At 43.5% G+C, this 22544-nt stretch overlaps 1 protein-coding gene, 1 long non-coding RNA gene and 1 other non-coding gene across 8 annotated transcripts in view; 2 read left to right on the top strand and 1 right to left on the bottom strand.

Moving 5' to 3' along the window:
- Nucleotides 1–1087: 1087 nt before the first annotated feature.
- Nucleotides 1088–21010, bottom strand: LOC108585166. 2 transcript variants are annotated; one of them, XR_001901206.3, is made up of 3 exons: nucleotides 20086–20999; nucleotides 19206–19309; nucleotides 1088–1173 (listed from the first exon to the last, which is right to left on the bottom strand). It is a non-coding gene; the product is annotated as an uncharacterized LOC108585166 (long non-coding RNA). The 2 variants fall into 2 exon arrangements; XR_001901207.3 differs by lacking the exon at nucleotides 1088–1173 and adding an exon at nucleotides 5885–5945 and having other exon boundaries at nucleotides 20086–21010.
- CPA5 (carboxypeptidase A5) overlaps nucleotides 13474–22544 on the top strand; it is a 31450-nt gene continuing 22379 nt past the window's right edge. For 2 of the 5 annotated variants that reach the window (XM_021936271.2, XM_021936272.2), the window contains exon 1: nucleotides 21032–21194. The gene's annotated coding sequence lies outside the window, so the exon portion shown is untranslated. Of the gene's footprint in view, nucleotides 15162–21031; nucleotides 22116–22544 lie in introns of those variants that run through there. The other 3 variants (XM_021936274.2, XM_021936270.2, XM_021936273.1) reach the window with 2 other exon arrangements.
- Nucleotides 20652–20755, top strand: LOC116274816. The gene has a single exon (XR_004183589.1). It is a non-coding gene; the product is annotated as a small nucleolar RNA U13 (small nucleolar RNA).

Genomic DNA, 22544 nt, shown 5'->3' with positions numbered 1-22544 from the left:
GTGGCGGCATGCACCTGTAGTCCCAGCTAATTGGGAGGCTGAGGTGGGAGGATTGCTTGAGCCCAGGAGTTCGAGGCTGCAGCGAGTTATGATCCGCCACTGCACTTCAGCCTTGGTGACAGAGCAAGACCCTGTCTCCAAAAAAAAAAAAAAAAGAGAATAAGAAGCAGATATATCTGATCAACATATAAAAGGATGATTAGTGATTGAGGACATGCAAATCAAGACTGCAATGGGATGCCGTTTTATACTCATTCAATTTACAAAAATCAAAAAGTTGGAGAGGATGTGAGTGGCAGGGTCTCATACCTTATTGGTGGGCAGCTGAATTAGTAAAACTACTTTACAAAACAGTTTGACATTATCTTCTCAAGTTTACACCTTATGATCCAGCTATTCCACCCTAGGCATGACCTCAAGAAATTCTTGCAATTGTACAAGAGGAGACATATGAGAATGTTCATAGCAACATTGTTCACAATCATAAAAACCTAAAAATAACTCAGAAGACCATCAGTGGGAGAATGGGTGAAAAGGTGTGGTACATTCACATACTGTGAGATTATTATACAATAGTCAAAACAAAATTTAGTATGATTTCCTTTATAGAAAGATCCAAACACCTGACAAAAAATACATGCATACTTTTAAAGAAGATATACAAATTTTGATGAAACTATATAAAAAGAGAAGCAAGCCATAGTGGACATGTCCAGACCCCACTTCCTGGCTGAGTGCACAGATCCCAGCAGCTAAGTATTGCCTGCCAATGTTCAGGGCTACGTCCCCCTCTAGAGAATTGCTCTTGGCCAAATGGGGGTTGCCTCACGCAGGAGGCTGCACACCTGTCTTTTCTTTTACCATCCTCCCAAATGTCTACCCATGACAGACTGGCTCAGGAGTACACATGGCTAGCTCTTTGCTTCCAGGTGAGATCCACACTTTGGCACAACAAATGTTCCCGAGCTCCCATGGGGTTGGGCTAGAGCTCCAGACGATTTCAGGCAAGTCATCCTTGCTTAGCCTTTTCTGTGCCCCGCCTGTTTCCTTCACTCGCCTCCTGAGACCACTCCCCTTCATATCACTTGCATAAGAATCTCCATCTCGGGTTCTGCTTCTAGGGAGACTAAGACCACAGGAAATGAAGAACCTGGGATTCCTGAATGATGATTCCTTCAAATGGAGAGAGGTAAAGGATGAGAGAGAGACAGGGCCCTGTGGTTAGAGGATGAACCTTAGCTTTTGTTTTAGATTCTGTTTTTTTTCAGGTGTTTATTACGTTTTGTTTTTTTTTTTTTTTTTTTTTTTTGAAGTAGAGATAAGGGTCTCCCTATGCAGCTTAGGTTGGTCTTGAACTCTTGGCCTCAAGTAATTCTCCTGCCTTGGCCTCCCAAAGTGCTGGGATTACAGATGTGAGCCCCTGCACTCAGCCTATTATAAGATTTTTTAAAAAACCTAATTAAGTAGCTAAATAAATAATTAAAAGAGGACCATGTGGCTGGGCGTGGTGGCTCACGCCTGTAATCCCAGCACTTTGGGAAGCCGAGGCGGGCAGATCACAAGGTCAGGAGATCGAGACCATCTTTGCTAACACAGTTAAACCCCGTCTCTACTGAAAAATTACAAAAAAAATATTAGCCAGGCGTGGTGGCAGGCGCCTGTAGTCCCAGCTACTCGGGAGGCTGAAGCAGGAGAATGGCGTGAACCCAGGAGGCAGAGGTTGCAGTGAGCGGACATCGCGCCACTGCACGCCAGCCTGGGTAACACAGCGAGACTCCGTCTCAAAAAAAAAAAAAAAAAAAAAGAGGAGCATGCATAGATCAATGAAGGGTGTGTCACTAACCATGGGTTGTAATTAATCTATTTCTATGGACTTGAAAAACAATTTTAAAAATGTTTATAAAGATACTAATTTTAAACAAAAATTGTACTATTCAACATGGATTTATTGAGTACCTACTACGTGCCAGAGACAGTTTTTTTCCTTTTTTTAGAGGCAGGGTCTGGCTCTGTCACCAAGGCTGGAGTCCAGTGGGGCAATCATAGCTCACTGTAGCCTCAAACTCTTGGGCTCCAGTCATCCTCCCACCTCAGCCTCCCAAAATGCTGGGATTACAGGCACGAGCCACGACACCTGGCTCTTGAGACAGTGTTATTATTTTATTATTGCAAACAAGAAGATAAAATCTGTTATTGCATGAAATTTCACTGTAGTTGGAAGTACTCAAGTAAAGTACTCAAGTAACTAAATTAAGAAGCTAATTTGGGTGAGGAGAGCTGCTATAAATAAAAGAAAACAGACTGCTGTCAGGAGAGTGATGGGTGGTAGCGGAGCCTGTCTAGATTTGGAAAGCTAGGGAAGATAGTAATATAAACTATTCTTAACTTTATTCTTTGTATTCTTTGTTTACTTCCCCAAAACATGTGAAAAAAGTGGGCTAGATTTTTTATTTTGAGACAGGATCTCCCCTCTGTCACTTAGACTGGAATGCGGTGGCACCACCACAGCTCACTGCAGCCTTGACTTCCTAGGCTCGAGAATTCTCCTACCTCAGCCTCTGGAGTAGCTAGGCTAATTTAAAAAAAAAAAATCGTTTGTAGAGATGGGGTCTTTCCATGTGGCCCAGACTGGTCTGAAACTCCTGGGCTCAAGTGATCCTCCTGCCTTGGCCTCCCGAAGTGCTGGGATTATAGGCATGAGCCACCATGCCTGGTAGTGACTTACATTTCTGAAGCACATTTAAGTCTGAAAGGCTTTCATACCTCATCAAATCAGTCTGTAGGGAATTTTCCACCAGTAAGACATCAATGAGGATGGAAAAAGTATAATCTATCAATAATGGGGAAAAATGTCTTGAGTTCTCTTTTTTGCAGTACTGGGGAGGAGGGGTTTCTCCTAGCCACCTCCAGGTCTTGCACCCAATTCTCTTGGGGACCAAAAGAAGATCTTTGTGAAGTAGCTGACAGAATGAGGGATATCTTTGGCATTAGCTGTTGTCCAGTTGACACCAGAGCCCTTCATTGGACTGCAGCCCCTGGGAGGCAGGGAGTAGACCATAGCCACTTCTGTATTCTGGGTCACAGGTGGTGGAAAGCTGTGGAATGGACCAACTTTTTCACCAACCCACATGACTTTGGCCCATGAGATAACCTCTGGGCTCCTCAGTTTCTCATCTTTAGAAGAATAACGACAGTATCTGCAATGACTTATCAAGAGAATTAACTAAGCGAATATTAAAGCATTCAGATATTTACCTGGCACATACCTCTTGGTATGTGTTAGAATTATTCTCAGCTGGCACACGTTTACCTATGCAACAAACCTGCACGTTCTGCACATGCATCCTGGAACTTAAAGTGAAATTAAAAAAAAAAAAGATAAAAAGTAAAAGAATTATTCTCAGCTGGGCCTGGCGGTTCACACCTGTAAGCCCAGCATTTGGGGAGGCCAAGGTGGGCAGTCTGCTTGAACCCAGGAGTTTGAGACCAGCCTGAGCAAAAGGGCAAGACCCTGTTTCTACAAAAAAATACAAACATTAGCCAGGTGTGGTGGCTATAGTCCCAGCTACTTGAGAGGCTGAGATGGGAAGACGGCTTGAGCTCAGGAGGTCGAGGCTGCAGTGAGCCATGATCAAACCACTGCACTCCAGCCTGGGTGACAGAGTGAGACCCTGTCTCAAAAACAAACAAGCAAACAAACAAAAAAGAATTATTCTCACTGAGTGGTGGAAATTCATTTATAAATTAGGTCTTCAGCATTCTCCCTAAAGTGAGAGACTTATTTGCTTCAGATTGTTCATGAAATGTAACAACAAAGATCTCAACAGATCACGGAAAAACACTAGCTGGATGTTAAGTAATTTTTATTATTATTTGGGTTTGGAAATATTGGGGTTCTTTCTCTGGGATTTTCCCCAGGTTCTATAGATATCGAGTTTCCTTTATGAGATTAAGACAAAGGATCACTGCCTGAAACCTTCGCAGGTCCAGCTTCCAAACACAACCACGTCAAACATAAAGGCTCACTGGGTTTTACAGGTCTTGGAAAGGCCCTGTTGTAAATCGGTTTTGGGTGATGTTGAGGGCATGTTCCAACTCTGGAATGTCCTATGTAGACTGCGCTTCTCTTATGTTACTATAGGAAGACTAATTATGCAGAATCATTTTTATCATTATCACATCATCCTTATCTTTCTGTTTGATGAATTCTGGAATTTTGCCAACCCAGGCAGCTTGTAAAATAAATTCTCTCTGCTATTTGTACTGAGCCTTAAATCACGAACACCAGCTGTTTCTTGTATTTGAAGTAAAGCTTCAGGTATATTGGGGGCATCCAGGGAGCACAGGCATTTTTTTCGTCTCTAGAATACACAGGTTCTGTGGTTCAGCTGGGCAGTTTGCTCCTTTAGTGCAGAAAGTGAATCTCATGCTTTTTTGTATCTCCTGCAAGGCTTAGCTCAGCAGCTAGTAAATATTTGTTGATATGATTTGCTGCAGGACAGCCGGGTAACAGTTGCAGAAGCCACGCTCTCAACAAGTCAGGGCAACAGGAAAAAGGTACTTTTTCCAACCAATATTATCAGTGGAAGTCTGGAAAATATATTGGAATGTATGTCCCTACGTTCTAAGAGAGACAGAGCATAAATTAAATATTCAGAGATAAGGAAGGCTTGGTATTGGTTAAATTGCTTGCAGCTTTATAGTGATTTATAGTTTTAAAGTGCTTTATAGCTATTGGATAATTAAATTATCACAATTACCCGGTGATAGATGCAGGCTGGGTATTATCATCCTTATTTAACTGTTGAGGCAGTTGAAGTGTTGAAGAGGCAAAGGGACATGCCCAGACTTAAGGCGATGGAAATGGCGAGGCAGATTGTCAAGAGCGGCTCTACAGATTATTGCTAAGGTAGCAAAAGGGCAGGAGATGCTTTGCTGACTTTGGTTTTGAATTTGAATGCCTTTAAAATACACATAGCTCCTGCAGTCCCTCTGGTCTCACACTTTTGTATTTTGTGCCTGGCTCCTGAAACCTTTTAGTTTTCAACTCTGCACTGATGAGAGGGAATTTAGAGAGCAAAAGCCAGGTCTCCCTCGCCGGCTGAGGGGCATCCTGCTGTTCCTATAGGCTCTCCCACTATGGGTCTGGGCTCAGGATTGCCATCAGGAGAGTTATGGCTAATATTTTAATGCAAAACATCTGGAATGGGCTGAAGACTATTTCCAACCTTCAGGGACTTTATGTCTTTTTTTTTTTTTTTTTGAGACAGCATCTCTCTCTGTCACCAGGGTGGAGTGCAATGGCGTGATCTTGGCTCACTGCAACCTCTGCCTCCCGGGTTCAAGCGATTCTCCTGCCTCAGCCTACCAAGTAGCTGGGACTACAGGTGCCCACCACCATGTCCGGCTAATTTCTGTATTTTTAGTGGAGACGGGGTTTCACCGTGTTAGCCAGGATGCTCTTGATCTCTTGACCTCGTGATCTGCCCGCCTCGGCCTCCCAAAGTGTTGGGATTACAGATGTGAGCCACCGCATTCAGCCAAGGGACTTTGTGTCTTTTCATAGGGATTCACGGCCTGTGGAACCACCTATCCCCATCTTTATTAGCCTCTCACATCCTTGGATGACAATATGTTCACTTCTCTCAACAAGCAAATAGATGTATTCTGTTTGAGTATTTAAGCAATTCGGCCTAGCTTTACCATTAACCTCGGCTTTGGGCTTCTAAGCCCTTCACGGGCAGAGCCAAGGTCTTAGTCATTGAGAATCCTCAGCACTTAAGCACACAATGGCGCATCATAAAGAGGTATTGAATGAGGACCTGCAGCGGGACCAAGTCCACATCGGATCCCAAAGAAGCCCGGGATATTCTTTCGGCTTAGCTCACAGGCTGCAGCAATCTTCCTCCCTCAGCTCTGAGTACCTCGCCATTGCATTGTTCTTTCTGATGGATGTGAGACGCACAGAGGTTAGGAAAAGCAAAGACCTCCTGTTCCCATTTCAGCAAATCTGTATTAGAAAACTCAGAGACACCAGGCTCGGTGGGAAAGGATAACGTGTCTCCTCACTATGAAGTTGTATTTCTTTTTTCTTTTTTTTTTTTTGAGACGGAGTCTCTCTCGGTCTCCCAGGCTGGAGGGCAGGGGCGTGATCTGGGCTCACTGCAAGCTCCGCCTCCCGGGTTCACGCCATTCTCCTGCCTCAGCCTCCTGAGTAGCTGGGACCACAGGCGCCCGCCACCTCGCCCGACTAATTTTGTTTTTGTATTTTTAGTAGAGATGGGGTTTCTCTGTGTTAGCCAGGATGGTCTTGATCTCCTGACCTCGTGATCCGTCCACCTCGGCCTCCCAAAGTGCTGGGATTATAGGCGTGAGCCACCGCGCCCGGCCATGAAGTGGTATTTCTAAAATGCTTCCAGAGGCAGCTGGCGGGTGGACAGGTATTAACTTGGTTAAGAGACATTAAAGAAGGCACTAGATCTTCCTCCCTCCCTCCTGCCCCAGGACCACCAATACAATCAATATTTAGCAGACATGTCTCTGTAGGTCCTTATGGGCTCTCTGGAACCTGACTCCTATCTAGGAGTCTTCTGTTTACTCTGGAAAACAGATGAAAGATACGTGTAGCCAGAAAGAGACTCATTCAAGCTGGAAAGTGGACATGTTGCTGGGCCGGGGAAGGCCTGTGCATGAGCAGTGCCGGCCCTGGAAGAGGGTATTTCCTTCCCTCTTGCTGCCAGCACTGCAGAGAGATGGGAAGGCCCAGACGCCAGCTCTGCCGTCATGGAGGCCAACCGCATCATAACCTTTGGAAATTAAATCAGGAGATCGGGAGGAGGATGGCCAGAGCTGTTTCCCTTACTCCCAATAGAAGAAATAGAAACAACATTGATCAGTGTTCTTCTGGGTCACTCATACTGGAAAGGGCTTTTACTCCAGCAATACTAAGATTTTACTTTTTATTTCTCTGATACTTGGATCCAAATACTCTTCACCAACAGCTACTGTTGATACTTGAGCAATGTAAGGCTCAGAGGGAAGTTGTTACTTAGGACTTGACGGCCCTGTGTTCTAAATCTTTGTTTTCAACATCCTGAAGCATCTCTCAAATTTCTCATGGTCTCAATGCTTAGGGTATTTCTGTGGTCCTGGGAAAGGATAGGCCTTCCTTGTTTTTTGTTTTTAAATTTATTATTATTATACTTTAAGTTCTAGGGTACATGTGCACAATGTGTAGATTTGTTACACATGTATACATGTGGGCCTTACTGTTACTGCAAGAATCATCTTCCAGAGTCAGGCTACCTTCTCCTTCCCTACATGATACATTCCTGAACATATCCACACCTCTATCTATCTATCTATCATCTATCTATCTATCTATCTATCTATCTATCTATCTATCTATATGTATGTATATCTATATAAAGCCTTAAGGATGCAAGTCTAGCAGTAGACACAGATTATAATGAGAAGTCTGTTTCCAGTGAGCCAAAATCCTGCTGCTCAAACAGAATGACAATATCAGGCAAAACCAGGGAGCTTGTCAGAAACGGAATCTCTGGCCCTCCTCTAGACCTTATTGCATCAGAGTCTGCATTGAATATAATTCCAGGTAATTCACATGCACAGCAAAGCTTGGGAAGCACTGAGGTAAAAAATATATTATTAATTATATCTCACCTCATCAACTTTTAGACAGGTGGTCTCCACCTTGGCTATACATTAAAATCACACGGGGGCTTTTAAAAACTACTGACGCTTGGAGCTTTACCCCAGACCGATGGAAACAGAATCTCTGGGCATTGGTTTTATAAAAATCCATCCAGGTGGTGCTAATGGACTGCCAAGGTTGAGGACAACCGTTTTAAACTCTATTTCCGGCACCATTTTCCCAGTGTTTTTTACATCTGTTGAGAGACAGTTCTCCTTGGGCCTTTTATATTTCTGCATATCTAGATAATTCCAGATGATCTTTTCAAGAATGTTAGAAGAACAAACAACCTTGAAAGATAGACAATATCTCCCTTTGGAGTGAAGGACAGATTTCTTTACTGTCCATTATAATAAAAGTAATGTTCCTTCTAGAGCAAAGGGCAGTTAGGCTCACTGCCTATTATAAAAGATTTGGGGACTTATGGCTTTAGTGCTGACACGTAAAGAACTTGGAAACTCTTTCAACAAGAAATAAGCTGAATATGCTGAAAGCTAATGACTTTTCTCGGACCTATCAGAGAACTGAACTCCCAAGGCACCTGCCACCCCCAAATCTGGAGAGAAGCCAACCTTCTGCTCCAGGTACACAGCTGTGATCTGTGTACCTGGAGCAGAGACTGTTAAAGCCATAAGCTGGTAAAAACACTTACATGGTAATTTTGATGCAATTGGAGGCTGAGTGTGAACGTGCTTGAGATTGAGAAACTCCCGGGGGCCTGTAGCCTTAGGGGCTCCCCCAATTTGTTTGTGGATCTTACCTCTAGGAACTCCACCAGGTTCTCATAAGGAAGAACCAAGAAAAAAATCTCTGGTGTTTCTGGCAGGGTGGAGGAAAGGTAACCATTTTGAAATGCCCAGAGTGTTCTTCATAACAAAGGCCTACGTTGCTAGGAGAAGACTTTACCAGAGCCTTATCTACTTGGGGGAAGGGAAATTATCCAAATCCAGTCCCCTGTGATATTCCTATCTCACCCAAGAGAGGGGGAAAAAAACTAAGAAACACTTGTGAAAGTCACAGCCCAGAGACCTGCTCATCTCATAATCATAAGATGATAGAACATTTTTCTCCTCCTACATCCTACCACCACACCAAGAGGTATAATGAAACTGGGTTAAAGCTGAAAGAACTGGAAGATGCTGACTTTCTCAGAGGAGGAGTACTTAGGGAAACCAAAAGACAGCTGGGGAGACAAAACCAAAGATCCCTGAGGAACTGGAAGCCTCTGGCACCAATAACTACAGAAAACATTAAGCACAGCCCAACTCCTAGCCAGACTAATACAAGTCTCACACTGAAAGCCTATTTACCTCAGTTTCTATTAGTCAATATATCATGTCCAGCTTTCAAAAAGAATTTACAAGGCATATTAAAAGGCAAAACAAAACCCAAAACCAAAATCAAAAACATTGTCTGTAGCTGGGTGTGGTGGCACATGCCTGTAGTCCCAGCTACTCAGCAGGCTACCGGGGAGGATCACTTGAGCCCAAGAGTTCGAGGCTGCAGTGAGCTATGATAGTACCATTGCACTCCAGCCTGGGCAACAGAACAGGACTTTGTCTCTGGAGAAACAAAACAAAACAAAACAAAAGCTATCGGAAGAGAAAAAGAAACCAAACTCAAACATGATACAGATTCTGGAATTATCACACAGGGAATAAAAAATAACAATGATTAGAGCTGAGTGTGGTGGTTCATGCCTAAGTCCCAGCTACTTGGGAGGCTGAGGCAGGAAGATTGCTTGAGCCCAGGAGTTTGAGTCCAGTCTGGGCAACATGGTGAGACCCTGTCTCTAGAAAAAAAGTAAAATAAATAAAAATAAAATAACAATGATTAATGTGTTAAGTGTTCTAAGGGAAAAGACAGACGGGTAATGTAAGCAGCAGAAAGATGGAAACTCTAAGAAAGAATTAAAGGAAAGTGTTATGAATCAGAAACACTGTGACAGAAACAAAGAATGCCTTTGATGGGCTCATTATTGGTAAACCAGAGACAGCCAAGGAAAGCATCAGTGAAACTGAAGGGGGGAAAACACTTCTCATATTGAAATGCAAAAGACAAAGGATGAAAAAACCCAGAACAGAACACCCAAGAACTGGAGGCCAATTTCAAAAGGTATAATGTACACGTCATTAGAATGCCAGGAGCAGAAGAGAGAACAGAGCCAAATAAATATTTGAAGTAATATGCTTGAGAATTTTCCAAAATTAATAGATACCAAACACATATCTGTGAAGTTCAGAGAAAACCAAGAAAGATAAATACCAAGAAACTCTACCTAGGCATAACATAATTAAACTGAAAAAAAAAAAATAATTGAAGTCTTGAAAGAGCCGGAGGGAACACTTTACCACTTTACCAATAGAGAACAAGAATAAAAACCACAGCAGACTTCTGGTCAGAAACTATGCAAGCAAGTAGAAAGTGAAGTGAGGCCGGGCACGGTGACTCACGCCTGTAAGCCCAGCACTTTGGGAGGCCGAGGTGGGTGGATCATGAGGTCAGGAGATCGAGACCATCCTGACTAACATGGTGAAACTCCGTCTCTACTAAAAAATACAAAAAATTAGCCGGGCGTGGTGGTGGCGCCTGTAGTCCCAGCTACTGGGAGGCTGGAGGTGAGAATGGCGTGAACTCCGGGAGGTGGAGCTACAGTGAACTGGAAACCCCACTGCACTCCAGCCTGGGCAACAGAGCAAGACTCCATCTCAAAAAAAAGAAAAGAAAGTGAAGTGAACTATTTAAAACGTTGAAAGAAAAAACCCACCAACCTAGAATTATATACCCAGTGACATTATCCTTCAACAGTGAAGGCTCAGCTGGGCACGGTGGCTCCAGCCTGTAATCCTAGCATTTTGGGAGGCTGAGGCAGGATGATCACCTGAGGTCAGGGGTCTGAGACCATCATCCCGGGCCAACAAAACCCCGCCTCTACCAAAAATGGCACAAAAATTAGCTGGGTGTGGTGTTACACTGGGTAAATCCCAGCTACTTAGGGATGCCGGAGGCAGGAACGGCTGGAACCCAGTGATGTGCGGAGGCAAGCAAGGCTGCAGCGACAAGATCAGCCCTGCAACGCCGCACCCCAGCTCGTGTCAGAGCCAGACTCTGCTTAAAAAAAAAAAATAGAGAAAGAAAAAGAGTGAAGGATAACTATTTTCGCAGACAGATACTGAGGGAATTCATCACCAGCCTATCTGCTCTACAAGAAATGTTAAAAGAAGCATTTAAGGGGCTGGGCGCGGTGGCTCACACCTGTAATCCCAGCACTTTGGGAGGCCGAAGGTGGCATGGATCACGAGGTCAGGAGACGAGGCCATCCTGGCTAACATGGTGAAACCCCGCTCTACTAAAATGCAAAATTACCGGACCGTGGCGGCGGCGCCTCTGTAGTCCCAGCTACTCGAGGCTGGAGTCAGGAGAATGGCGGAACCCCGGGATAGGAGGCTTGCAGGAGTCGAAAGATTGGCAGCCCACTGCATTCCAGCCTGGGCGGACAGATGCAGACTCTGTCTCAAAAAAAAAAAAAAAAAAAAAAAAAAAAAAAAAAAAGAAAAGAAGCATTTAAGTGAGTAGGAAAATAGTATAAGTCAGAAATTCAGATCTACATACAGAAAGGGAAGGAGCAGGAATAAATGAAAGTAAAATAACTTATTTTTCTTATTAATTTATCTAAAAGATAACTATTTGTTTAAAGCAATAGTAGTAGCAATGTATTATGTGATTATAACATATGGATAAGTGAAATAAATTTCAACAATGTCATAAGGGGCAGGAGAAAAAAACTGGGAATACTTCCTTACGAGGTTATCTGCTCTACATGTGAAGTAGTCTAGTGTTATTTGAAAGTGAACTTTGGCCCAGGGGATGGTGGCTCACGCCTATAATCCCAACACTTTGGGAGAATGAGGTGGGAGGGATCACCTCAGGTCGGGAGTTCGTACACCAGCCTGACCAACATGGAGAAACCCCGTCTCTACTGAAAAATACAAAATTAGCTGGGTGTGTTGGCACATGCAGTCCCAGCTACTCTGGACGCTGAGGCAGGAGAATCGCTTGAACCCGGGAGGTGGAGGTTACGGCGAGCTGAGATAGCACCATTGCACTCCAGCCTGGGCAACAAGAGCGAAACCCTGTCTCAAAAAAAAAAAAAAAAAAAAAGTGGGTGGGGGGGAATTTGATCAAAAACTAGTGAACTTTTGCCCACTTTCCCCAGCCAGACATGAGGTTACAAAGGCAGAATTTCGCTCACGGTGGTGCTCAGCAAATAGCCTTTTGCTTCCTAATACATAGCTTTCAAGGACTGTTAAATTCTGCAATATCTATCACCATGAATTTAAATAAATTTCAATTTTAAAAATCAGATTTTGCCACCCAGAAATATGTGAAAGAAGAGGTACTTATAGAAACAAAAGCATAGTGGTGGCAAGCTTACAAAATAAATTGACGTAAGAACTCTAGGCAGAATTCTTCAGATTTTTTCATCCTGCACCCCTATAATTTTTAAAAAATCTAGCTTGTCACACCCAACATATGTAACTATGTATTTATACATTCTGTACAAATGCCACTGTAGTCATATTATATATTTTGTAAAACATAAAAATTAAAATAAAAAGAATGAGATAAAAATAGAGCTTATAAGTCTTAATAGCTCCTTCCTTTACCCCCTGGTAGGAATGAATGCCTCACTTTGGAAATCACTGGATTTGATTGAAAATGCTTCTAATTCTTGACTCCGATTTACCTTGAGCTCTCTAATAGATGTGAATAATCTCATAAACGAATGCCTGCCTCTTCAAGCAGACCAGGTAGGCAAGCTACGGCCCGCAGATCAAATCTAGCCTCCATAGCCTTCAAGCTAAAAATGGTTTTTACATTTTTTAAACGTAAAAAAGACTCTTTAGGCTGGGTACAGTGGCTCATGCCTGTAACCCCAGCACTTTGGGAGGCTGAGGTGGGAGATCCCTTGAGCCCAGGAGTTCGAGACTGGCCTGGGCAATGCAGCAAGACCCCGTCTCTATGATTTTTTTTTTTTTTTGAGATGGAGTCTTGCTCTGTCACCCAGGCTGGAGTGCAGTGGTGTGATCTCACTCACTGCAAGCTCTGCCTCCCAGGTTCATGCCATTCTCCTGACTCAGCCTCCTGAGTAGCTGGGACTACAGGTGCCCACCACCACGTCTGGCTAATTTTTTGTATTTTTAGTAGAGACAGGGTTTCACTGTGTTAGCCAGGATCGTCTCCATCTCCTGACCTCCGCCTCCCTAAGTGCTGGGATTACAGGCGTGAGCCACCACGCCCAGCCTTTTTCTTTTTTTTTTTAATTAAAGGAAAAAACAGACTCTTTAGTGAGAACAGTTGCTCTATCTTACCTTCTGGACCCCAAAGACTAAAATCTTTATTTTTTGGCCCTTTCCAGAAAAAGTTTGCTGGACCCTGGGCAGGGAAAGCATGTGGGTCACCTTTACCTTTCCTCTAAATGGTGAGGCCTTGGAAAGCTCCACACAGGGCTGTCCAGGTGGCTCTCCAGGCCCAACGGGCTGGCCATGGCTGCAGCTGCATCCCTTCCTTGGCCTGTAGGCTACCAACCCACGCTCTCGCTGGGAGCAGGCCCTCAGCCTGTGCTCTTGGGCACCTCATGGTAGTCAATAGCTAAGTCCCAGATGACCAGACACTAGGCACCCACCCAGGGAGCCCCCAGCCCCAGCCCACTTCCTTGCAGTATCTCTGAGGAGTTTGGCAAGTGACATGTCCTGGCCAGCCATTCCGTAGCTCTTACTGCCCTGTGGCTGGTAGGGGGGTCTGGCCTCCATCCAGAAATCCAGCTGGCAGGGAAGGAGTGGGTGTAGTACGGTTGAGAGGAGGCCAACTGGGTGCCTGGATGGAGGCAGCCATGTGGCGGAGGGTTGCCCAATAGTCTATCATCAACTTCTGGGCATATATCTGGGCAGGAACGTATGTCCTGGAGGAGAGGGAGGCAAGACCTTGGTGTTAGAGGCCTGCATTTGAGGATGACACCAGGGGAGGCAGGTCCCTGGTTGTGGGTGGTGAGAGTGAGGTCCAGTAACTAAACATGGGGAGCAGCTCAAAGCAAAGGTTTAGGAGCTCTGGACTGACAGAGGCAGAGCTGAGTGGAGCAGGCAAAGGTGAAGGTCCTGGATGTGAAGGTTTGTTCCCTAAGCTTTGGGGAGTCATTGGAATGAGTGAATCCACAAATCAGTCAACAAATAGGTCCTGGGCAGTGGCCTGGCTATACCAAGAGTTCCTGGGATGATGCAAATGAATATGACACAGCCCCAGCCCACGAAGACTTTGTTTTGTGTTCGCAATGCCTGTAAAGAATTAGAATCTATGGTGTGTGATGGAGGCAAAAGGCATGATTAGCTAAACTGGGGAGATGTGGTCAGTAGGCTCGGGTTCCCTGCGGTGGGTGGCCGCAGACTGGGATTTTGCATGAGCAAGTAAATTTGGAACCTCTAATCCAGAGCAGCATTAACCTACCTTTTAGGCGTTTCATTGTTTTCTTGGATTTTTCATATTCCATTTCCTGAAAGCACCTGCTTGGCATATTTCTGAAAGGTGGGATAAGCCTGTTTTTTTGTTAATTAAATCACATTTTGACTGCACTAGGGGAGCTTTCATTTTAAGAAACAGTGGCAAATCCTCTCAATAATCAAAGAATCCTTTTAGAAAGGGAATGATGATGATCCTGCTGTTCTTTTTTTAAAGATTACACTCGATGTATTTATTTTCCTAAAACACCCAAAGGGGACTTTTGAAGACTAAAACATAATTTAGTTTGGAAGTTTTGTTTGCGGATGTTGGAGCACCTCACTCGATCTCTGGAGACCCCCAGGTGGTCCCCAGCCAGACATGGGAATTAATGCCTTTAACGAGGACGGGATTCAGGGCTAGAATCAAATTTCCTGCAGTCTCCCCATCACGGTTTGTCGAGTTAACTCCTTCACATCTTACCTAACTCAGCTCAAATGCTACTGTTTGGCTGGGTGCTTTTAGCTTTAATTTTGTGTATGTGATAAAATATACTTAACATAAAATGTATCATTTTGTTTTTAAGTGTAGAGTTCAGCGTCATTAAGTATACCTACACTGCTATGCAGCCATCAGCATCATCCATCTCCAGGACTTTTTCCTCTTCCTAAACTGACACTATATCCTCATTAAATAACTTCCCATTTGCCCATTGGCAACCACCATTCTGCTTGCTGTCTCTATGAGCTGGACTACTCTAGGTATTAAATGCCACTTTTACAACTTCTCTTTAATGTAAAGGGTTACTCAGCCATCGTATGAAGAGTCAGAGTTCTACAAGACTTGTTATAAGAAGCAACAGAGTCCTGCTCCTCTCTTTCTTCACCGGTCTTGCTCTCTGGCAATAACCACATTGAGTTCTTCTAGCCTTGATGCTCAACATTCGTAAGACTAGGTAAAGTGCTTATATTGCTACTTCTTGATTTTTCAGTTTTGGGCATTTTTGATTGATTCTCACTATAAAAAGTAAATTAACTTCCCCGTATTTCCTTTAAAATATGATTTTTTTTTTGAGGCGGAGTCTCGCTCTGTTGCCCTGGCTGGAGTGCAGTGGCGCAATCTCGGCTCACCACAAGCTCCACCTCCCGGTTCACGCCGTTCTTCTGCCTCAGCCTCCCGCAAAGCTGGGACTACAGGCGCCCGCCACCATGCCTGGCTAATTTTTTGTATTTTTAGTAGAGACAGGGTTTTGCCGTGTTAGCCAGGATGGTCTCGATCTCCTGACCTCGTGATCCGCCCACCTCTGCCTCCCAAAGTGCTGGGATTACAGGTGTGAGCCACCACACTTGGCCTAAAATATGTTTTATTGTGAAGTATATCATATGTACAAGATCCTGTATAAAACTTCAGTGGCTGTTAAAAAGAAAATTAACAGCCGGGCACAGTGGATCACACCTGTAATCCTAGCACTTTGGGAGGTCGAGGCGGGCGGATCACCCGAGGTCGGGAGTTTGAGACCAGCCTGGCCAACATGGTGAAACCCTATCTCTATTAAAAATACAAAATTAGCCAGGTGTGGTGGCAGGCGCCTGTAATTCCAGCTACTGGGAGGCTGAGGCAGGAGAATCACTTGAACTTGGGAGGCAGAGGTTGCAGTGAGCCAAGATCACACCACTGCACTCCAGCCTGGGCAACAGAGTGAGATTCTGTCTCAAAAAAAAAAAAAAAAAAAAATTAACACTCTTACCCTATCATTCAGCTTAAGAACAAGAATGCAACATTATTCGAGTAGCCTGCACATGCCCCTCAAATGTACTCCCTTTCCTTTCCTTTTCTAGACAAAACCACTAATCATGCTACTAATTTTCTTTCTTTTCCTTATAATTACTGCATAAGGACTTATTCCTAAACAATATGCTGTTTTGTGGATGTATGTAAATGGAAACACAGTGTGTTCTGACTCGCTTCTTTCGCTCAACATTACATTTTTTGAGGTTCAACCATGTGAATGCATGGCGCTGTAGTTGACTCCTTTTCTCTGCTCTTTGTATTCCGTTGTATGACATCTCCATTTATTCAGCCAATCTTGTACATATGTTCTGGTGACATGTGCAAGAGTTTCTCTCTTTTTTTTTTTTTTTTGAGACAGGGTCTCACTCTGTCATCCAGGCTGGAGTACAGTGGTGTGATCACAGCTCACTGCAGCCCCTACCTCCCAGGTGCAGGCCATCCTCCCACCTCAGCCTCCCAAGTAGCTGGGACCACAGGTGCGCACCATCACACCTGGATAATTTTAACTTTTGTAGAGATGGGGTCTCACTCTGTCACCCAGGTTGGAGCACAGTGGCGTGAGGACATCGAGTTTTCTTGTTTAAGAATAGAGTATACTGTTAGATTTGTTTGGAATGTTAGCATTTTCCAGTAGTTTTATAATTGTCTCCAGGAAGCATGGAGGCCAAAGCAACTCCATCTTGGATGCTAATCTGCCATGTTGACTTCTGGTTGCCCCCAGATCGGGGAAGGCCTCAGGATTTCCAGTTTGTCTGTTGTTCCTTGTGTGGAGTATGTGCTTGCCGTGAATCCTGCCCTGGGGTTGGTACAGCCTTGATACTATCACCCTTCAACTGTCCTACAAATCCCTTCGGAGTTATCCTGTCCCTGTGGTGTATGGGCCATGGGTCTCAGGGGTAGTGGTGCAGGAATCACAAGCTTATCTCACCAATACCTGATACACAGACATGACTTCTGCTTCTAAGTCCCTATTAAATGTTTCTTTCTTAAAAACAGATTTGTCGGCCTCTTTCTTGGACCTCTCAGCTTCCTAAGACTTTGGGGGCAGGTTTGCATATACCTGCTTACTTCAGAACAGGGAGGATTGCACATTGCTTGTTAGAATTATTCCTGATTTTTTTTTTTTTTTTTAAGAAGAGATGTCCCGAGTAGCTGAGACCACAGGTGCATGCCACCATGTCTGACTAACTTATTTCTACTTTTTGTAGGGACAGGGTCTCCCTATGTTGCCGGGGCTGGTCTTGAGCTCCTGTCCTCAAGTGATCTTCCCTCCTTGGCCTCCCAAAGTGTTGGGATTACAGGCATGAGCCACTGCACCTGGCTACATGCTTTCTTTTATTAGTATTTACCTGGAATATCTTTTTTCCATCCTTGACTTTGAGTCTCTCTTTGTTCTTATGTTTTCAGAGTGCCTCTTGTGAAACCATATAGCTAGTATTTTTTTCTTTCCTTTTTTTTTTGAGACAGTCTTGCTCTGTCGTCCAGGCTGGAGTACCGTGGCATGATCTTGGCTCACTGCAACCTCTGCCTCCTGGGTTCAAGCAATTCTCCCACCTCGGCCTCCTGAGTAGCTGGGATTACTCCCACACCATGCCTAGCTAATGTTTGTATTTTTAGTAGAGACGGGGTTTCACCTTGTTGGCCAGGCTGGTCTTGAACTTCTGACCTCAAGTGATCCACCCACCTCGGCCTCCTAAAGTGCTGGGATTGCAGGCCTGAGCCACTACGCCTGGCCATATAGCTAGGATTTTAAATAAATCATATTGATCATTTTTGTCCTTTATTGAAGAGTTGAATCCATTTACATTTACTATTATTATTAGGCAAGTTTCTTCTTTTTATGCCCTTTCAATTTGTTCTACTTTGGTTTTTTTCTAGGCTCTGGAGTATCTTTATGTTCTACTTTTAAAAATTCCTTTTTGTAAATCTTTTTTCCTCATCTTTTTCTGGTTTATGTTTCCTCCTTCATCTCTTTTTATCTTTATCCTTTCTACCTGTTTGAAAGTTGTGTGCACTGGGCCTATTCTTCTAGTTGTTGCTCTAGCTATTTGAACACGCATATTTACCAAAATCTAAAAAATTGTCAATATCTCTCCGTTCTCCCAACAATTCCAGGACCTGAAGACACTTTAACTCTGATGACCCACTTGCAGATAACATACTATTCTTGTCCAGGACTTAAAACTTTGCTGTTAGATGATGCTGGGAAAAATGTTGCCTGAGATTTCATAACTACAAGTAAGCTCCCCAACATGAGTCTGTGGTTTAAATTTATGGTAACTATGCAGTCCAAAAAAAATCTTAAATTATTTAATTTAGAGTGGTCTCAGGTTGGTAGTGTCCCCAGCAACTTACAGAAGTAAATGCAAATCTTCTCTGGAAGAACCCACCTTCAACCCAGGCCTCAAGGAATTCTCACAGATAAATGTTCAAGGAAAATGATTGGTTCACAGATACGTGGTATGAAAGAAAATGCACCATGAGTGAGAACCAGCAGAAAGAATACGCGGCAGAGATAGACTTAAAATATCTAGGAACTGTAATTATCTGACACAGAATATAAAATATCTGTCTTATACGTTTAAAGAAATAATCAATTCTAAAATAGATAAGAAATTCAAGTCATTTGGGCTTAAGTAAAAAAAAAAAAAAAATCAAATAGAACTTCCAAAAATAAAAAATGAATATCATATTACAGGATTGATTTTATAAGATGCACCATAATTTTATGTGCCATCAACAATACTGCTGATTATCATTGCAAGATGCCACCAATTATAAGATGTATCTTGATTTTAGCAGTGTTAAAAACGTGAAAAAAAAAGGTTGCAGAATCAATGAACCTTAGCAATTGAAATGTAAAACTTCACAGATCAATTAAATTGCAGATTAAACTCAGCCAATGAAAAAATCAGGTGACTGGAATAAAGACACAAATATTTTTTACAGATAAATTATCCAGAATGTAGCCCAGAGAGACCACACAATGGAAATATAACAGAATGGTTATGATTCTTGGGGGCTAGAATGAGAAGGTCTAACATCTATCCAGTCAAAAATTTCAGATGAAGGTAACAGAGAGGAGAAGAGGCAATGTTTAAAAATATAATGGCTGAGAAATTTGGAAAATAATGGAAAGCGAGTGACACTCAGATAGAGGAATTCAAATGATTCTCAAGCAAGACAAAACAAACAAAAAATTCCATACCTGGACATGTGATGGTGCATCTGAAGAATACATGATAATAAAACTGTGGACCATCAAAAGCCAAGAGAAGATCTTCAAAGAAACCAGGAACAAAGAGAGGTCACCTTCCGAAGAACAGTAAGTCAACAACTGATTACCTTTTAGCAACAAAAATGGAAGCCAGAAGACTGGGAGATAATATTTTCAATGTGTTGAAAGGAAAACAGTAATCAACTTAGAATTTCTATACCCAAAAACCCTTTCAAGAATGAGAGCAAAATAATTCTTTCTTTCTTTTCTTTCCTTCCTTCCTTCCTTCCTTCCTTCCTTCCTTCCTTCCTTCCTTCCTTCCTTCCTTCCTTCCTTCCTTCCTTCCTTCCTCCCTCCCTCCCTCCCTTCCTCTCTCCCTCGCTTCCTTCCTTCTTTCTTTTTTCTCTTTCTTTTCTTTTTTTTTTTTGAGATAGGTTTTTGTTCTGTCACCCAGGCTGGAGTATGGTTCACTGCAGCGTCAAAGTCCTGGGCTCAATCGATCTTCTTGCTTGCTTCCCGAGTAGCTAGGACTACAGATGCATGCCTCACCATGCCCAGCTAATTTTATTTTATTTTTGCAGAGATAGGGTCTCCCTGACTTGCCCAGGCTGGTCTTGGACTCCTGGACTCAAGTGAACTCCTGGGTTCCTCCTGCCTTGGCCTCCCAAAGGACTGGGATTACAGGTGTGAGCTGCTACACCTGGCCAAGAATTTTCAAATAAGTAAAAACAGAAACCTTCACTAAAGGAAGGTTTGAAAAGATAGATTTGAAGCAGAGGGAAGGTGATTCTAGATGCATGGTACATGCATCCAGTAGGAAAATCAAGAACACCAGCATTCTGAGAAGTTCTCTGAGGCAAAGCTTGCTTACCTCTTTGGTGTCTGTCTGGCTTTTCCTCCTTTTGGGGATCTGTAGATTCTTGTATTTGTGCCAACCCAGCGATGGCTTTAAAAAAGTTGTTACTCAAAATATTTTATCCTGCATTTGAGTTCTTTCATTTGGGCAGGATTGCTTAGGTATCTAACCTACCTACCTGCAGGAAATAAAAGTCCTCCAATAAAATTTCTAATTTACGGAAACTCTCCTTCAGTCTGTATGGAGCCCATGTTACCCGTCCTCATGGTACAATGTGCCTTTCCCTTGTAGCACAAACACCAGCTACAGTTTTACACTTATCTGGAGTGAGATGGGCTCCAATCACCAATTATCTGCATGCTATTTAAATTAATTGTCTACTTACCCCTTTAGAAATGGGAGGGCCAGATATGTGTTGCTTTCTATTTTGCTTCCAGATTTTAGCAAGTGCCTGGAAAATAGTAGGTATTCAGTGGACATTTACTGAGTAAATGATTAGGTGAGTAATTAATTATGAGTGAAAAGCCAACCTTAGGTCAAGCATAGCTATGTGTCTCTGCTTCAAATCTAGCCATAAGCTGATAATTGCAGTTCATAAGCATGATAATTGGGTGCTCACGCATGCGTGTGTGAGATGTATCACCCTCAAACCTTGTTACGATGTCAGCACATTATCCGTCCAACATGAACTTAGAGGAAGCAAAATCAAAAACAAATCCAGCCATTGGAGATGGTGCTTTCAGTGTTGGCGAATTCCCAGAGAACTCTGCTGTCCAATGTGGTAGCCATTAGCCACATGTGGCTATTTAAATTTTATTTAAATTAATTACAGTTAAATACAACTCCAAAATCAGTATTCAATCACACTAGCCACATTTCAAGTAGGCTATCCTACTGGGGGGTGTGGACATAGAACATTTCTATTATCACAGAAAGTTCTATTGGAAGCTGTGTCATAGAATTCTCAAAAATTCCTAACTGCTTCTCTCTCTCTCTTCTGCTCTTATTCTTTCTCTCTCACTCTCTGTCTCTTTTCCCACCCTTAAGCCAAGTACAAGGATAGTTGCCTCATTATTGGTGGCTTAAAATGATGTTTTTGAACAAGAAGACGCTGGGTACTTTTGGTGACTAGCACTATCTCTGTTTATTTCCTTTTAAACTCCTGAGCTATTGTTTAGCAATACACCCTTTTATCTCCATTGCTACTGAAGCTGAATGTTACTTGGGTGGAAAGCATAACTGCTTTCTTTTCTACGTCCTTAAACCCTTTGCTAATGTTACTGTTTGAGAGTCCCCAAAGCCAGGGTTCTAGGAGAGTCTGAACAGCTGAACTACAAAATAATGGAGTAGGGCAGGTTGGTGGGGGAGCAGGGCATTCTGTCGATAAAAGAGCTGCCTTCTCTGGACACATAGCCAGTTAATTGGCCATTCTGAGATACTATGGATGGGGAGAGGGGGCTTCTGAGAATCGCCGGTGACAGTTAAGTGGCCTATTGTTGACGTCCTCTGCTGACCGACTTGGTTGGATTCAGCCTCTGCCTTACCCCCACCCCCTGTGGATTTTCTGTTAGATTCATCATTTGCCATTCAGGCATCATCTTTCACTTTCTCCTTCCAAGATGACTGCTTTGTGTGCTGGCCCCTGCTTTACTCCTGCTATTCCCACACTATAAAGGGAACTGTGTGGGGCTTCAGCAGGACTGAGAAATTGACTCTGCTGTCTGTGGAGAACTATAATAATGACTGCGGTGACCTTCATGTGTAGCAGAAAACCCACTATCTGTGCTAGCACAATGATGACCACCTGAAGACAGAGAAAAGGGAATCTTGATTGAATTCCTTCTCATACAATATATAGTTATTTCCTTTGTTCTCCTCTCCATTCTCTTCTCTCCCCTTCTCCCCATTGCCACTGGAGGACTGATCTCAAATGTGGCTGTGACTAAAAGTTAATGCCTTTGAAATAATAATACATTGCATTTTGCAGGCTTTACCAAGCCAGTTCACTCAAGTTGCCTCATCTATACCCCTCCAAACCCTGTGAGGTAGGGAGGGGAGGTATGATTTACCCCATTTGATGGATGAGTAAACTGAGATTTAGAGATTAGGGCAGCTGCCCCAGATATTTTAGACGGGAAGTGAGCACCCAGTCTCTGTCTCTAAGCCCAGTGGTCTTTCAACGGCGTCCACACCCTTATGTGTAAGGAGGATATGGCCCAGGGAAAGCATGAGTGGGCTAGGGGGAGAAGAAGAGCAAAAGAGAGGATGCTATAGAGGAGGGAGGAAAGGAGGGTGTCCCAGGGCTGCTGGCTACTCTGGTCTTTCTCCAGAGCTGGAGGCTTTGATGCTCACAAGGGGCTGCCCTGGCAAACCTCCTGAGAGAAAAGAAAAGCTAAGGGCCTGTCTTCCTCCTTCTCTCTTCCCTCTCCCTTTCCCAGGAGAGGATGTGCGGGGTTGGGGCAGGGCAGCCCTAG

The sequence above is a fragment of the Papio anubis genome, chromosome 4, assembly GCF_008728515.1.
Source record: "Papio anubis isolate 15944 chromosome 4, Panubis1.0, whole genome shotgun sequence".
NCBI classification, from domain to species: Eukaryota; Metazoa; Chordata; class Mammalia; order Primates; family Cercopithecidae; genus Papio; species Papio anubis.
This window is presented reverse-complemented; position numbering and strand designations above follow the sequence as displayed.